Genomic DNA, 18,614 nt, shown 5'->3' with positions numbered 1-18,614 from the left:
GTTAAGTATTTAACAATCTCAAGTTCCTTTAGATATTGAATTGTGTCAGGTTTTATATAAAATGGAAGAAATTATTAAAAAAATTTTGAGATGTGTTGATAAAATTTTCAAGTTCTATTCACCTTCTTGTAAACTAGGTGATTCCTTCAACAAATTAACATTCTAATTAGTGGAAGTCTATCTTAGTGACATCTTAAGATTCAATAGAGAAATAATTGCCACTAGAAAGATCTCTAGAAGATTAGATTGTGATGCCAAAGGTATAGGTATTATTTACACAACTTCTGTAATAAGCCAATTGTCACTTGCAACATACCATTTGCATGATTTATAAATTCAGTTGTTCTCCAAAATACAAGGTTTTGCTGTGAAAAGAGCAAGAACTACAGAAAGTTAAAAGTATATAATTTCCTCATTTGAGGGTTTTATCCCCTCCATATCTATATAAATAGAAAACCAAACCTAGGAAGTGACTTTTGCTGATTCAGTTCTCCAAAATACAGGATTTTTAGGCTTCATTTCCATGCTGGTGTTGGATGACAAAGTGTTCACTAACTCTAGCCACATACTCCAAGATTTCAATCAAGATAGTAGGGCAGTTTTCGTTTAAATATTCAAAACCATCTGTCTGTATCATAGCTGGGAAAAAAGAAAAACAGAATAAGTTGCAGTAACATTAGCAAAAAAAATTCAGACAATAAAAACACTTAGAAACCCACTTGAATCTTGAGAAGTCATTTAAAAATTAAAAATAAAAAAACAAAAAAAAGAATGAAAAGTCATATACATCTTGAGAACACTCGTTCTAACCATTAACAAAAACTCTGTTAGCTATGTAATGCAAAGGGCACAACTACCAAAATTCCCACTCTTCCCCAACCCCCCCCCCCCCTCCCAAAAAAAAAAAAAACCCAAAAAAGAGCATTAGAAACTCTGTTTTAATCTGTGCTTCCTTTTAGTCATTCATTCTCATGTAAATTTCAATGCTACTTAGTATAATGAATGTAGGTTTATGACTAAACAGTTCACCCAAAAAAATAGAGTTTAGAGCTAAAAACATTATGACACATAAAGATATTATTAGTATGAACATGAGATAACATAATTATATATTATCCAGGATGACAACTGCAGGGTAGGTCACCTGCCTTCAAAACTAAAACTTTTTTGTTTATAAGTACCTTCAAAACTAAAACTTCCCATTTGGATGCATGATAAGAATTCATACAGTACTTAATACACTTAATCAACCTATATGGCTAACTAATGGACCTCAAAAATTCACAACTTGGCCATTTCAAATCAGTTTTTCATTTTGTCATGAATAAAAAGCCTATTAGGGAAGAACAAAAGAACAAACTTGCCAAATTATTGGATTGGCCATATCTTGATCAAAACAATTTGGGACCAATGACACTGACTCCACATCGCCAATTGAAATTAAAACAAAAGCTTCGTTAGGGAGAGAACAGGGTAGCTCAATCATAGCTAATATAGAAAGCCGATTAGAAAAAGCGCAGCCACACAAAAGAAGATATAACTGAATCTTGTTGTTCTTGGTTTCCATACAAAGGCATAATCTGGTTTAAGTAAATCTCATCTCACATTTTTAAGACATAAAAGAGAGTAAAAAAATCCCATTTCCCATGTTACATATTATAGGAAAATGAATGGTATGTATGTAAATATTAACATAAAGAACAATTCAACTAATTAAATGAATCCTTTCAAAAGAGCAACGGCAGAGCAATACTGGGGATCCAAATACATAGGAAACCTCAAAAAAAAAAGTTTCATAACTTAAAAAGGAAGCCCACAAAAATCATGATTTGGAACCGAAACACAATTCATAAGAACCCAGACTAGCTTGGAAAAAAAATTGAAGAACCACAATCAGATTGGTTTGAACCTACCACTTAAGATTTAAGAATCCAATCAAAACCCATTTAAGATTTGCAATTTTTCTAAAAAAAGGAAGAAAAATTTGACCTCGTTCATATTCAATTCTCCTCCCTCCCATTGAACCTACCACTTAAGATTTCAGAATCCAATAAGAAAAACAGCAAAACCCATACCAAATCAACAAAACCCATGCAAAAATCAAGTGATTGACGTCCCAAAAAACCCAAACCCATTGATATTTCGAAATTGAAAATAGGGGAGAACCACCAAATCATGAGAAAACAAACCTTGAGATTGTGACACTAGACTAACGGCGGATTCAACATCTTTTTCAGGCTCTAAAAACAACTCCGGTGCTGACTGTGGCGAAATGGAGCTCCGGTGTGAGGACGAGGAGGAGAGTCTGCCTTTGGTTTTCCATTCAGAGAAGAAGCTTTGAACGTGTTTGAGGAATATTTGGGGTTTTAATTGGGTTATAATTGCGTGTAATAAAGTGTATTGAGTCTAAATGTTTTTGCTGACATGTCGTTTTAGGATTGGCGGGCGTAAAGGGTGTCTTTTACGCTAGCTCCGGACGTAACTTATTCTCTTTTTATAATATTGTACTTTCCAACATATCACATAATGCAATGGTTGTGTAACTTGTGTTATATCATATATGGGGAGTATTGTTGGAGTAAGAAAAACAATGATTAAAAAAATAAGACGTTAAGGGCCCGTTTGATATATGTCTTTAAAAATTGAAAATTGTTATTTAAAAACTTTTGTGGAAATACGTGTGGGTGAAAAAGTGTGTGAAAATACGTGAAATGTTGTTTAAAAACTGAAAATTGTTGTTTAAAAACACTCACCAAACACCACCTAATAGTCATGATTTAAGTTACTTATTCTAAATTATTAGAAGTGGATGTTATACATTGGAACTAGCTCTAACAAAAAAAGCTATTTATTTCTATATGGTATAGGCATGTACTTCTATAGCACAATGCTTAATCAACAAAGTAAGAAAAAAAATGTTCAAATCATAGTAATAGGCATATTTTTCTAAAGTTTTGGTTTTAGTCAAATGAATTCCAAACGATACATGAACTAGTTAAAAAAAATTAAAAAATAAATAGGCAATTTAGTTCTTCCACGTCTCTCTCTTTGTAAATCTCTTTTATTTTTTTATTATTATCGATATTTAATTTTTATTTATTTATTTATTTTAATTAATGCAAACTTAACTGACTCATATATATATATATATATATATATATATTTTTTGTTATTTCTTTCACCGCTTTCACTTCTTCACATCTAAATCTCACAGCCAACACCACACAGGTTTTCATCTCTCTCTCTCTCTCTCTCTCACTCTAATAAAGCCTATGTTTGTTTATTTGATTTTCTTGTTGTTAGTTTCCAGGGAAAATTATTTTTATTTTTCCTAGAAAGTGTGGTGTTGTGATTGCCTGATTGCCTGATTGCAATTGCATGCCTGGTGAATTGTATATATTTATTTTTTTCATGATGTTTATGCATTATGTGAATTAAATATTAATTTTATTATTGTATTCCTGTTTTCTGTTAATTTAATGTATTTGTTATTATGTTGTAACATATAGAGTCTTAGTGATTGGTGGATTGTTTTTTTATTGTATATATATTCTGTGATTTGTTTTTGTATGTGTTTGGATAAAGCGCAATGTAAAACATTTGGCTGTAATTGATAATTCCAGGTCTTAATTTTCTAGGTTTTAGTTATTTAGGTTTAGTATTTTTTTTTTAAAGAATTTATTCTTATTATTAGGTGTGAAATATGCTGTTAAATTCATCTTTCTATGTATCCAGTTCTTCTACTAGTATAACAAAATCTCACAATATTTTCATAAGAAGCAAGGTGTCAAACCAAAAATAAAATACCGGTCCCACACAACTCAAAACAGAGGTTTTGTGAAAATGCTAGTGAGATTTTGTTGTGTTTATAGATTTTTTCTTATGTATTTGGTTGCAAAAATAATTCAGTGCATGGGTGTATTACAGAAAGAGTGAATCCTACATGTGGGTCCCACATCATGGAAAAATTATTGGGGGACATTTGGTGTATTACGGACCTTTCTAAGGAGATGGTATTAGGTGTAATGGGGGATATGTGGAACCCCTCTTACATTGGGTGGTTCCCACACTTGCCTTTCTATCTTCATTTACGGCTCTGCATACTAAGCTTGTGGTGAGTATGAGAATGTTGGATATGTAACAAAACAGAAGAGATCCATACTTAGCCATTTTTCCTATTCTGAAACTAAGGGTAGTAAATTGTATTTTATATCAGGATTGAGAGTTAAGAATTTCTTGTCTATTAAGCATTATAATTGCTTTCCTTCTTATTAAATGCATCTATGATTATGCCATTTTAGCGACATTGATTGGAATTAGTGAGGATGATATATTATCCTTTATAGTGGCCATTAGGTAACTGCTATGAGGCAGCTTCCATTAATGGCATATTACTTGAAAAAACCTTAGAGAGATCTTAGGCTAGTAGCTTTGAACTTGACAGTGATAAATATATAAGTTGCCCCTCTCCCACGTTTTTTTTTTTTTTTCTTTTTTCTTTTTTCTTTTTTCTTTTGGATGAATCCTCCTGCATTATGTTACTAAATTATGTAATCATAAAGGATGGCTCTAACTTCGTATATCCATCCATTATTATTATTATTATTATTTTAAGAATTTATATATATCCATTTAAGCTACATATGCAGTCAATTTATTCAAAGGTCTTGATCTGGCTTCCTGGAATTCAAATGTTTAAAAACATGCAGTTGTATTTAGTCAATCAGCTATCATCAATATGTAGGTCATGTACATGGTAAATTGGTAATCAATATCTTTATGCTCTATAATTTATAATCCTCTACTATATAATAAAAGTTGAGGTGGTCCACTCAACCCACTCAACTAGGCAGGTTTAAGTAAAAGTGAAGATGCTAGTAACATGCCTAGGGTTTTAATAATTCTTTAGTAATACAATTAGGAGGTGACCCACTCAACCCACTCAACTAGGCAGGTTTGAGTGTCTAACACCTTCCCAGGCAGTATGTGTAAAAGTAAAGATGCTACTAACATGCCTAGGGTTACAAGAATTATTTAATAATACGATTACGATGTTTGACAGGTTAGAAACATGCTAGGATGATTCAATTGAATAGGAAGATGATTAGGATTGGTTGAAGAATGTGCTTGTTTGATCTTGAAGTTTTTGATTGGTTCTTTTGTGTGTGTGAGAGAGAGAGAAAGAGAGAATTGTTGTGTGATTAGATCTAGGTCCCTTAGAGTGTGATTATGATTTTTGGGTATTCAATATTCATCACTTGTAATGGTATGAGGTAATGGAAGGGTGACAAAAGGAAAAGAACTGTTTATAAAACACTCTGTTTTTGTTTATGAAATAAATTAGATGAGTACTTTTTTCTTATCTTGTTAATTTTTTTTTTTTAATTTTACAATTATTTTTGCGATATGATTTGTGGTCAATTTCCTCTGTGCTCTCTTCTTATATATAATTCTCATTTCCTTCTTATTTTGGCAACTAAAAAAAAAAAAGAAAAAGAAAAACCAAATAGAATTTAATCTCTAATTTTTGATTACCGTGTGCAGAGCTCAATTATCTTTCAAGGAAAAGCCAATATCATCAAGCTCCCACATTGCAAGCTTCTCGGTGAGATTCGAATTCCTTAATTCCTTAGTTAATTAATTTTTCATTATTATTTTCTTTGTAGTGGTGTCTGAGGATTTTAGGTTTTGTTTAAATAATTTTTGGGATATTTACGAATAAGGTGACACTGCTTTTGTTTTAAACTAAAGGGAAAATCGCAATAGTTTTATACTTAGGGAGGTGCAATGTGCCCTTTTTTAAAAAATTTGAGGCATGGTACTGAAATCTTTGAACACTTTTTTTTATTTATTTGTATTTGTATTTTTATCTATGTTTTGATAGTTACAGTTGGTTTAAGTAAATGCAATTAGTCCTCTGCTTTGCATTCTCAGACTTCTCTTTTCTCAATACAAGATAGAAACCCAAAAAAAAAAAAAAAAAAAAAAAAAAACTGGGATATTAAAAAAAAAATCACTTCTATAGACGACCAATGAGGAAACTTCTATGGAATTTGCATCTATCTTTTGTTTTGTTTTGTCTTGTGCAATTTGTTTTTTTTTTTTTTTCCTTCAAGTAAGTAGTGCAGTTTTGGATGATATCAAATGAAACCCTGTCACCCTTCTTAAAGTGCCTTACTTAGTTTAAAATATTACTTGTATTTGTGGGTTATTTGGGTGTGCCTTTAAAGGATGAACATGTGAATGCTTCTTTGTCAGGTAGGCAAGCTTCTACACCATTCTAATGGTTGTTTTTTTCCTTTATTTCTAATAGCTGTCTTACTGCTTTGTTCTACCTCTCTAATAGCATTATTCTTGCGATGCTTTTGTATAAATTTTTTGAATTTCAATGTATAGATGCATTGTAGAAACTAGAAAGTTTCTCTCTTTTTTGAAATATTGTTGTTATTATGAATGTTATATACTGCTGTTTTAAGTGCGTGCATCAATTTCCTGTTTCATTGTTGAGAAAGTGTAGGAAAGTCAAAGGAAAAAAATGTTCTACTGTAATTGTGTTCCTTTTTAGAACATTTTAAAATAAATACAAAAAGAAAAGGAAAAGGTTGTTCCATCCTGCACATAATAAGTGATTCTGTGAGGCTTTTGAGTTGTCATGTTATTAAAAATTTTATATGAAGTGACAAATTATAGACCGTTAGATCTTGAAAAAAAATCTTAATCAACCATGAAATGGATGAAATAGAGAAGATCATTTTCCAATTAAAACAAGATTCTTCCTTATAATGAAGTGTTTTTCTCATTTTTTAAACTCGATCAAAGGCATATTTTAGATAATTAAAATATTTGACATTGTTATTGTTTAATATATACGTGTGAGTGAAATCTCACACATTGAATAGTAATGAGAATAGTGAGTTGTTAATATAACATTATTAAACTCAAACCTATTAAATTAAGTTTTTTTGGTTAAGTGGTGTCATATATATTATATTAATTATTTAATTAGAGTATCTCCAATGTGTTATCTCCCCAACCGTCATTGTGTTCAATATTGTATGGAGAGGGAAATTAGAGAAGGTTATTTTTCCCCCTTTTTGTTAATTATATTATAATAAGGACATAGTTTATGTCCAATGCATTAGTGCACTGGGCATATTACTAGGTAGCACCAATAACAACAATAATATTTAAATAAATAAAAATATTAGTTGGGTATGGATTCGATGGGTATAGAGAGAAAATTTAAATAAATAAAAATAAAAACCAAAAAAAATAGTAATTTACTAGAAAGAAAAAATTTAATATAATTTTTTTGTGCTCAAAACAGCATAGTTTATAGGATGTAGTTTAATATTGTACGTCAAAACTACATTATTTTCAGCTTAGTTGGAATTTAACAACAGCCCCAACAACGGGTATTGACAAAGGGACGCATATCAAAGCGTATTATAATTTTCGGATCCAAAATCTAAATGTTTAAACTTTAAGATGTAGAGACAAAACAAAATGACCACGTACTTTAAGAGACAGCATGAACAAAACATTTATGTTATATAGGGACGAACTGGTCTAATATATGTCAAATAAAAAATTTATATTTTATAGAATCTTATACTAACAATTGAATTACTTTTCAACACCATTCTCTAGGTTAGAGAGTTTCCAAATACGAATTGAATAGCTCTTCTTGTTTGAGCTTACTGAGTTGTTGATCCAGAGTTTAGCATTTCAGCTCCAGTACATGGTTATGACTTATGAGACAAATATGGCCCTACCTCACAAATCACAATTCACGTGTCTGCTTAAAAAAAAAAAAAAGCATTATCTTACATTATTAGCATCTTGGACTTCATGTTGAATCTCAGTAAAACTAGGGTCAAAGCTTGGGTCCAATGCACTAGAGCACTGGACCCAATCCCAGTCTGCAAAACTATATGCATTTTTAAATTAAGCACTACTAAAATCAAGTGAAAATTAACACAAATCACACATAGGTCACTTCCTAGTCAGGTACAACACATTATATTTCCCAATTAAATTGAAATACATAGATGCATTAAGTAATACAATATAAATCATGCTATCTTTGACAAGAATAATTAAATTTAATATAATTATGTGTTTGAATTCAATGGGAGAATCCAATGTATTTAAGTTGTCTTTTTGTCTAGTATCATCTAATGTAAGGGGTTGAGTTTGGTTTAATTCTCATTATATATGCCACAGCTACAACTTATTATATAAAACTTTTCATGTTCTTTAATATGAATTATTTCTTAATTTCAGGTGCAAACAGTAAACAAGCCGTGTGAAAATTTCATCTAGACTGAGCATCAAAAACTGACATTCGCTAGCAGGTTGAAGCTGAACCATAATTTACGCTTATTTCCCGTACAAAGAGAAATATTTTGCAACTTCATGTCACTAAATGTATGCTGATGGAATGGTTTTTATTTTGTTTAGGAGTTATGAATTTTCTCTGGATATTTAGTTGTCTTTTGTTGTTAAAGTACATGATTTTCTGTCAGGGATGGACCTAGTAGGGGGCTCGGGCCCCCCCCCCCCCCCCCCAAGCCCAAAAATTATTTTTTTTCGTAGGTATATTTTATGTTTTTAATAGTTGGGCCCCTCCCTCCCAAAACCTTGGCCCCTGTTAGCCAGCCCCACCCAGACAACCTATAGGACCCTTTTCAAATTTTTGAAGCAAGGGAGATTTAGGTCTAGGCCTAGAGTTGGTCATGCATATGCATAGTAGTATTATTATTAGGGTAAAACCTAAGTACAATCTCTTGTGCAATGCATTAGATTCCCAATTAAACACATTTTTGCGTTGACAAATAAAGAAGAAAATAATGTTATTTTTTCTAAAGATAATTCAGTTCAATGTAACTATGCCTTCATAATTTATCTTATTCATGCTATCAAAGTGTCCAAACCCATAGTTGTATCATAGTGGATTTAGTTAAATTACTTGATTAGTTGGTATTATAAAGTGCCTATAATGCCATGATTAGTTGGCAAATTTTCAAGCAACATCATTACAAATTAAATTGTCAACCAAACTTTTTTGAACTCACTTTTGACCAATCACCCAAGTAATTGAGCATCATGGTATTACAGACTTAATAATTATGGGGTATTTAATAATTATTAGAATTACATGAATTGGGTATTTGTTTTCATATTTTTAAAACACTTATGCTTAACTACTTTTACAACTTATCACATTGAGTTAGTATAGGACAAGTGTTATATGTTCTAAGAAAATAGCCGCATACTTGGGTATGTTTGTTCTTACCAAATGACAAATGAATGTAATTATAATTATTATTACCTTTGTAGTAACAAATCTTGGTGTAGGTAAAATTCCATAAATATTGTATCGCAATGGACAAAAGTTGGATGGAGAAGAGGAGGGATACAGGGGAATATTTTGAAGGTGTAAACCAATTCGTGGAATTTGCCTCTCCATCCGCACGCGATGGGAAGATCTTATGTCCTTGTGTGAAATGTGTGAATTTACTTATACAACTGCTAAATGTGGCACGTGATCATTGTTGGTCTTCAAGGATGCTTAAAAATTACAAAGTTTGGAAATTTCATGGTGAATCGGCGGCTGCTACGCCAACTACCGAATGTGGGAGCTCTCATGTGCAAGAAACCTGAAATCTGTATGGTGATTTTCGTGGGATGTTGCACGATTTGTGCCCCCTGCAAGAAATGCCATCCGAACCAATGGAAGAAGGTCCAACTGCGCAACATCCGGCTGAAGGTCCGAATGATGACGCCAAGAAGGTTTACAAGATGATAGATGATGTAGACAAACCTTTATATGAAGGTTGTACAAAATTTAGCATTTTCTCAGCCATTGTCGTGTTGTTCCAGTTGAAGACTCTGTGTGGTTGGACAAATAAGTCATTTACTCTGTTGCTTCAAGTCCTGATGGATATGCTTCCTTCATACACTAAGTTGCCAAAGGACCATTATTAGGCTAAGAAGATAGTTCGAGATTTGGGTTTGGGTTATGAGAAGATCCATGCTTATCCCAATGATTGTATGCTGTTTTGGAAGCAAAATATTAACCTTAAGGTGTGTCCTTATTGTAAAGCTTCAAGGTGGAAAACAAATGAGGCATCAGTTGCTAGTAAGCATGCTTCATCCAATAAGGGGAAGAAGAAAGCTGCAAAGATCCTTCGGTGGTTCCCCTTAAAGCCAAGATTGCAGTGACTATTTCTTTCACCCGATCTGGCTAGTTTTATGAAATGGCATGTTAATGGTCGTACTAATGATGGGGTAATGCAGCATCCTGCTAACTCAAATGCATGGAAAATGTTTGACAGTAAGCATTTACACTTCTCATCTGACCCTAGTAATGTCAAACTTGGATTAGGTTCAGATGGGTTCAACCCCTTCGGAATTATGAGTACTAGTCACAGTACATGGCCTGTCATGTTGGTCCCCTACAATCTCCCACCTTGGCTGTGCATGAAACGATCATCTTTGATTCTATCATTAGTTATTCCAGGTCCTACCTCGCCAGGGATTGCTATAGATGTGTACTTGGAACCGTTAGTAGAAGAACTAAGGGAGTTACAGGATGTTGGAGTACAAGCATATGATGCATCTTCAAAAGAAGTATTCCAATTGCATGCAGCATTGATGTGGACCATAAATGATTTTCCTGCATACGTAGATTTGTCGGGTTGGAGTACCAAAGGTGAGTTGGCGTGTCCTTCTTGTGCCGTGAAGACCAAGTCTCGATATTTGAGAAATGGCCACAAATTATGTTACATGGGACATCGGTGATGGTTAGAGATGGATCTAATGATATGCGATTGGCTCCTGAACCACCAATCGCATTAGACATTATTGTGGAAACTGAACATTTACTTGGACGTTGTTTGGGTAGGAAATGTCAACTTGCTTACAAAAAAAGGAAGAGAAGGGAGGCAGACCAGAGTGGTTGGAAGAAAAGGAGTATATTTTTCACCTTACCTTATTGGGAGGATCACAAGTTGCGACACAATCTTGATGTGATGCATATAGAGAAGAATGTGATGGATAATATACTAAGCACACTGTTGAACTTGAAGGATAAAACGAAAGATAATTACAAGGCACGCCTTGACTTGGTAGACATGGGGATAAGGAGTGAACTCCACCTACAATGAAAAAGTGATGATCAGTATACCATACCGGCCGCATGTTTTCATATGACTTCATCAGAGATAGATGGTTTCTTGCAAGTTTTGAAGGACGTAACAGTGCCTGATGGGTACGCTTCTAATATCTCACGCCGTGCGAATATGAAAGAACGCAAGATTTCTGGTTTAAAGAGTCATGATAATCACATCTTGATGCAGCAACTTTTTCCCATAGCATTCCGTGGGTCTTTTCCATCTCATGTTACTAGGCCTTTGATAAAGTTAGGTCTTTTACATCTCATGTTACTAGGCCTTTGATAAAGTTAGCTTGCTTCTTTAGGGAAATTTGTTCCAAAACCCTTACGGTTTCAGATATTGTGACTATTGAGGCAGACATTGCAGTGACATTGTGTGAATTGGAAAAGATATTTCCTCCATCCTTCTTTACAATGATGGTACATTTGGTCATGCACTTAGCTGCTGAAGTTAAGATTGGTGGTCCAGTGCACTACAGTTGGATGTATCCCATTGAGAGGTAAGATGTGTGTAATATTATTGATCAACTTCCAGTTTCATGTGCGTGTACGAATTACCATTGCCTATCATTAATCTTATCATTCCTTTATACGTACCTCTCACGCCTTAAGTCTTATGTACGAAATAGAGCTGCTCCGGAAGGGTCTATTGCTGAAGGATACATCATAGAGGAGTGCTTAACATTTTGTTCACGGTATATGGAAAGAGTTGAAATTATATTCAATCAACCCACCAGGACGATTGAGGAGTCAACAGGGGTGGTCTTGATCGTGACACTAAACAATAAAGAGTGGACCCAAGCCCATCACTACGTTTTATTCAATTCCGAAAACGTCAACCACTTTCGTGAGTATGTGTTATGTATACAAATATGATTGCACGTCAATCCAATGTACATAAGGTCTATTAATCCTAATACAATTGCCTGCACAAGATGCATAAAAGATTGATAAAGGATGAACTTCGAGAAGACCACAATCGTAACATTTCCAACGCCATTATATATAAGCACCACATGGAGAAGTTTTGTACTTGGTTTAGGGGTCACATACGTATGACATTTTCAACTTATTAAAGTTGTAACACTGTCTCAACTATGATTACTTGTACTGATATGAATTATTTTATTTTGGCCAACTGATGTTAGGAGATGTCCCTCATTGGTGTTGATAAGGAAAGGGAGGGAGTTAGTGATACCCTTGTTGCATTGTCCAAATGGCCATATATTTTTGTAAAGCGGTTCAAGCATTATGTCATAAATGGCTTAAAATTTAGGAGTGTAAATGATGAGGTAAACAGGAAAACGCAGAATAGTGGAATTGGTGTCGCTACTGATGGAGGCAATACTTACTATGGTATTTTAAGTGACATAATCGAGTTGAATTATTCTGACAATATCAAACATGTGTTATTCAAGTGTAAATGGGTTCATGACCAACATAGGAGAGGATATAGGACTGATGAATTTAGGTTTCCTATGGTGAACTTCACACACTTCATACATGGTGGGGATAAAATGATGGATGAACCATTCGTCTTGGCATCTCAAGCTACACAAGTTTTTTATGTGGAAGATAAAAGGCACAAGGATTGGTATGCTGTTGTCAAAACTAAAGCTAGGGACGTGTTTGATGCTGGTGTTGGTCCCCAACGTGAGGAGGATGACACATATAGTTTTTCTGAAAATGTTCCCTACAATATAAGTACTAATGAGGTTGTGAGTGATAACCTTCGTTGGGCTCGGGATGATCTAGAGGAAATGACAATTGATGCCTCCATCATTGCTGAAAGAGATCTTCATGGAGTAAACAATGAAGATGAGTTTATTGACGATGAGTCTGACAATGAAGATGACAACGAGGATGAGTACACCAAGGATGAGTAGTGTAATAGTTTAGTGGTGTATTATGCATTTGGATGTTACAATTGTTAATGAAAACGTATCCATTCATGAATTAATTGGAATGCCTCTGTGTAGTATTTGTTGAATTTGTTAATTCCTCTTAATATTGTTAATTCCTTTAATTTTTACTTATTATGTATCCAATTCCTTCCCCTCTTCGCTATTGGATTTGAAATTCATTTCTTATGAACTTGGATATATGTTCATGTGGTGTTAGGGTTTCATTTCGTCGTGGTTGTAGTGTTTGGCAAAGTGAAGCTCTTAAACTTGGATATATGTCTGTATATATTGTTAAATTTTAAAATGAGTTATTTTACCCAGTCTTTTTCACTTACATTTTATGCAATTGATTGTTGTCTATAATTAACATTTTTTTTGTTTTGTAAAGTTGTTGGATGCAGGAATGGGAAAGAAAGGCCGATTGCCACTTGTAGAAGTTGGTGAAGGACCCTCACATTCACGACAGAGGGGGGAGGAGCTAGAAGTTGCCCATACTAGTGATGCTGGGTCACAACCCCCAGGTAGTTTACATGTCTTGAAATGTAACGTTTGATATTTATTACTGTTTTAACTAATTTTTCGGTTGTTTGCTGCAAGAATGGAAAGGGACCATCCGTTGACAGTTGTGCAAGTTGTCCCAGGATCATCACACTCACAAGACAGCGTGCAGGAGGAGTTAAGGGCCGCCTTTGCGGCTGAGCAAGCAAGAGGGGAGGGAGGAGATGATGATGATGAGACACAACCGCCTTCTCCAAGTAGTTATTCATCAAATTTCACTCCTAAACCTTTTTTTTTTGGCTGAATATTCCTCAACTTTGACACACTGTCAATTTAAGCATTTCATTGGATTTTCAATCTGAACAATTATAACTACATACCTAGATGTTCAACCACGTGATATGTACATGACATTGGCAGTAATGGTGTTTTCAATATTATAGGTAATATGGTTGAATTATATGCAAATCACATGATTTGCATATAATTCAACCATATTACCTATAATATTGAACAATCTCTCTAAATCACTATTTATTAAGAAAAAATTGTTTGCTAATGAATAGTGGTTCTCTTGGTCTATGACCTACTATTAATTAGCAAAACAATTTATGAGAATAAAAAATTCAACCAATCATGGTTGCGTCAAGTAGCTTCACCAACTTACATAAATATTTTGGATAAAAATAGTTTTTTATTTTTGAAAGGGATAAAAACAGCTTTTAGATAGAGACATCAACTTATTTATTCTTATCAATTTCTTTGAGTATCAAAATGTCCACATTTACAAAGATCACATATATCATGTTAGTTGAGCACTTGAGCTATATACAGTAACTTTTCTCTAATTGTGAACTTTGAAATTTCATTCCTAATAATGGTTTACTATATGCAGAAGATTTGGTCCAACAAACCCTACTATCTAGTAATGGGCGTGCAAAAGATTCGGTTCAGGAAACCCCAGTATCCAGTAATTTAAATAAAAAGCGTGGGATAATGCTAATGCAGTGAATATGGTCTCTTCCAGAGAAGAAGAAAATTACATGTGGGTTAAATGGGAGCGGCCAACTGATTGGGGAGAGGGGGCAAACATTCAAAAGGTGATTGGGCACTTTTTGCATTTGCCACACCTATTGCCCACTTATGCCAATTAATTGGACGCATGTCCCTCATAGCTGCAAAGAAGAGGCCTGGATAGAGATAGAGGTAGTATCAAATTAAGTTACTTTTAATTGTTATGTATAGTCGTATATGTGCTACATGGCATTTTCAGTACGGTGGACTATTGCACTATGCTAACTCAATTTTTGCATTTCAGAAAAGGTGGATCATTGACCCAGAAATTATCAAACCAGCTAATCAAATGAACTGGGCAATGCACTTACTAGGGGAATTGAGAAAGAACCGAAGGAGCAAGTTAAAAAAGAAATGCTACCCACAAGATGCGTCGAAAGATGATGTCCTTAAAAAGATACCACATCGGGCTCAGAAGCAGGACTACGACGCGCTAGTTGACTATTGGTTTGATTCTAAAACGCAGGTTTCGCTATTTTCTTGCTCTATTATCTTTTAGCGGTAATATACGTATGATGGAGTATTTGGATATACCGAGTACAGTTTTTTTAACTGATTTTTCTGTTTTAATTTATTGGCGGGAATGTGTTCGTAGATATTAGTTGATACGAACAAGAGAAGTCATGGGTTTTAGAAGGATATAGCGAGGTCGAGGCCTATAAGTTTTGCCCAAACTGCTGATAATATGGTAAGAAATGCATTATACAACAACTAGCCAGGTTTTAATATTCTACTATTTTAATCGAACTTGTGATATATTGGTATCAATAAATTCAAGTTGTATTTATTTATTTATTTATTTGTTGAAAGAACATGGTCGATTCGAATTCATGAAAATTAAAATAGATTTTGTCGGCGTGAGTTTAGCAAGGGAAATGGCTTGCATGGAGATGACAGAAATGGTGGCAATGCCCAATGTTGTCGTAGTGTCCAAACTAAGCAATCCATAATTTCATTACTGCAATAATATAAACTTCTTGTTTCATAAATAATCAATATTAAAAAATCACAACAAATTTTCCATACATATTGTTTGTTTATTTCAATTACATCAAATAATAAAGCCTACTAAACATGAAAAAGCTAGAGAAAAATTTTTAAAAAGCCAAAAACTTTAGCTTCTCTTCTAGGGTGGTCCAGCTTATAAGTTTATGGAAAACATGACACGGTGAAAGGCAAAGAAAAACATATGAATATTAGCTATTAAATATTTGATAACACCATTATTGGCATTAATATAAGCTAATCACACATAAAAAAGAAGAACAAGAAGAGCAAAATTCATAAAACTGCCTAAAGCAGGGAGAATGACTTTTGCAAAATACCACGGCCTAGCTAAAGCTATATACTAAAGTAATTGAGTACTAAATTAAGCCAAACATAGAGTAGGGTAACAATTATTTTGTGTGATGAATCTGAAGAGTTTGAAGAAACTAGTTTATTGATGGAGAGCACAGTGTTGGGGTAAGGAAGACTTGGCTTTTTTGCATGTTTATGACTGTTAATAGACATTTCTTGTGATGTTTCCTGTTTTTGATTAGTGATTTCATTAATATTTATGTTTGCGACTTTGTTAGCAAGAGTTTGGTTTGGTATATAGCAATTGGTTGTTCTTTGAATTTGCTTTCCTTTGTTACCTTCTTTGTGGAAAACTAAATATGTTGAAAGTGGACAGCTCCAATACAATTGGGATGCATATATGCAGGGGGTTGTAGCCGCATTTAAAACGTAGCTATAGACAAATTCTAAAAATATTCAGGGGGTTATAGCCGCGTTTAAAACGTGGCTATAGACAAATTCTAAAAATATTCAAGGGGTTGTAGCCACGTTTAAAACGTGGCTATAGGTGATAGATATAACCACATTTAAGAAATGCGGCTATAGTTGTGGCCTATAGCCGCGTTTTAAACGCGGCTAAAATTTCTTCAAAGCTGTCAACAAGGGTCCTATGGCCGCACTTTTTCAAACGTTGCCTAAGAAATGGCTATTTTATTTAATCAAAGGGCAGGAGTGTTGGTACCAAAAACCACTTGATACAAAGCATTCGCATGAAGAAAACAACTCACTTGTCTGTTTGAACGTAATAAACTACATTTTTAAGGAATTTGTTTTACATTTATATTGTATGTTATGTCCCAAATTCCATTTGCTATGTTTGGTTGTCGATTGTTGCTTCATATCACCAACATAAATTTTCACTATTGTAATCAGACTGTTGAATATGATGTAGGCAAAAGAAAGTGGACAAGCAGTGGAGCGTGTAGATGTTTTTGCAAAAGTATACCGCACAAAAGATGGGAATCCTGTTAGTGATGAAGTGTGAGAAAAGATTGTAAGCCCTATATCATAACCTATTTCTTTTGTATTTTGTGCATGAAATGTTTATAGCAAATAATATGTTATTTGGTTATTGTGTGAAAACAGGATAAAATGACTGAAATTTTAAACAACGGAGGCAAACTACAAGGAGACCGTCGCGAAGGAATCCTATGGTCAAAAGATGATGTGTTTGCTCAAGTGATGGGCAAAGAACGTTGTGGACGTGTACGTGGGGCCGGTTTTGGACCAACCCCAACAGGAAGAAGTGGGTCCAACCTTCCATGTTTGACTGGCTCGTCGTCCAGTGAAACAACCCATCGGATGACTGAATTCAAAAATTCGCTGAGGGACTAACTTGCCGAGTCAGAGTAGAGGCATCAGGAGCAAATGGCCTCATTGCATGCACAGCATAAGGAGGAAATTGCTGAAGCACTGGCCAAAGCAAAGCGGGAATCAGATGCACGGCATGAGCAGCAACTGGCCGAAGTAAAGTGGGCATCAGATGCACGACATTAACAACAACTGGCCGAAGCAAAGCGGCAAATGGATGAAATGATGTCGGGCGTGAGAGCCATGTCACAGAAGCCATGTTACAAAGCAGCGTGAGCAGTTTAAGCAATTTTTCAGGTACTAAAAATGTTTCTTTTAATTTGATGAAACTTGCGTGTTTATTGTAATGCATTATTATGTGCTACTAATACGATGTATATAATATATTCAAGCCTTGCATCACAGTGAGGACTCTTCGTGGATATTTTAAGATTGTATGTTGTATAACTTTTTGGCTGTATCAGAAAGAATATTGTAAACATGATGTTTGATGCTCGCTGCATCTTTTTTGTGTCAAATGGACTTCAAATTTTTTCCCTCCATTTTGTTGCTGTATTGAACTGCATATTCCTTAAAGGTTGATAATTTTCCTGTATTCGTTAGAGATATTGATTTGTGACAGGTTTGAGAAAATTCTCGCTTGATATTTAGTTGCAATTCCGGCTTGTTATTTTGGTTGCATGCAACAAGTTGGAATTTTTTGTATGTGTGACAGGTTTGTAAAACTCGTAGCAGGTTTGTAAAACTCATCTGGCCCAGAAAGGAAAACAGAAACAAAAAAAACAAAAACTATAGCCGTGTTTTAAAAACGAGGCTATAGACAAATTCTTAACAGGAATTCGAGGGTCTTAGGCAGCATTTTAAATGCGGCCTAAGGTTGTGGTCTTAGGCCACATTTTTAATCGGGGCTACAGATTTGACCTTAGGCCGCATTTTAAACATGGCCTAAGATCAGAACCTTAGGCCGCATTTTAAACGTGGCTATAGCTTTTACCTTAGGCCACGTTTAAAACGCGGCTAAAATATGTCTCAGAGGCCCTTACCAAGGGAGCTATGGCTGCACTTTTTAAACGCAACCTAAGAGCAGGACCTATAGTCGCGTTTTAAACGTGGCCTAAGATGAAAGCTATAGCCACGTTTAAAACACGGCCTAAGGTTCTGATCTTAGGCCGCGTTTTAAATGTGGCCTAAGGTTAAATCTGTAGCCGCGTTTAAAACGCGGCCCAAGACCACAACCTTAGTTCACGTTTTAAACGAGGCTATAGGTCCTGGTCTTGGGCCCCGTTTGAAAAAGTGCGGCCATAGGCCCA

The 18,614-nt window shown here is 34.5% G+C and overlaps 2 long non-coding RNA genes across 2 annotated transcripts; one reads left to right on the top strand and one right to left on the bottom strand.

Annotated features, from left to right (window-relative positions):
• Positions 1-285: 285 nt before the first annotated feature.
• On the bottom strand, positions 286-2,388 carry LOC115959315. Its single transcript, XR_004084831.1, has 2 exons — positions 2,190-2,388; positions 286-639 (listed from the first exon to the last, which is right to left on the bottom strand). It is a non-coding gene; the product is annotated as an uncharacterized LOC115959315 (long non-coding RNA).
• An 11,316-nt stretch (positions 2,389-13,704) lies between these two features.
• Positions 13,705-16,978, top strand: LOC115958833. The gene is made up of 5 exons (XR_004084682.1): positions 13,705-13,838; positions 14,477-14,787; positions 14,900-15,121; positions 15,251-15,343; positions 16,886-16,978. It is a non-coding gene; the product is annotated as an uncharacterized LOC115958833 (long non-coding RNA).
• Positions 16,979-18,614: the final 1,636 nt, after the last annotated feature.

This window comes from Quercus lobata, chromosome 9, assembly GCF_001633185.2.
Source record: "Quercus lobata isolate SW786 chromosome 9, ValleyOak3.0 Primary Assembly, whole genome shotgun sequence".
NCBI lineage: Eukaryota > Viridiplantae > Streptophyta > Magnoliopsida > Fagales > Fagaceae > Quercus > Quercus lobata.
The sequence above is the reverse complement of the archived record's forward strand: the minus strand, read 5'-3'. Positions and strand labels throughout refer to the sequence as shown.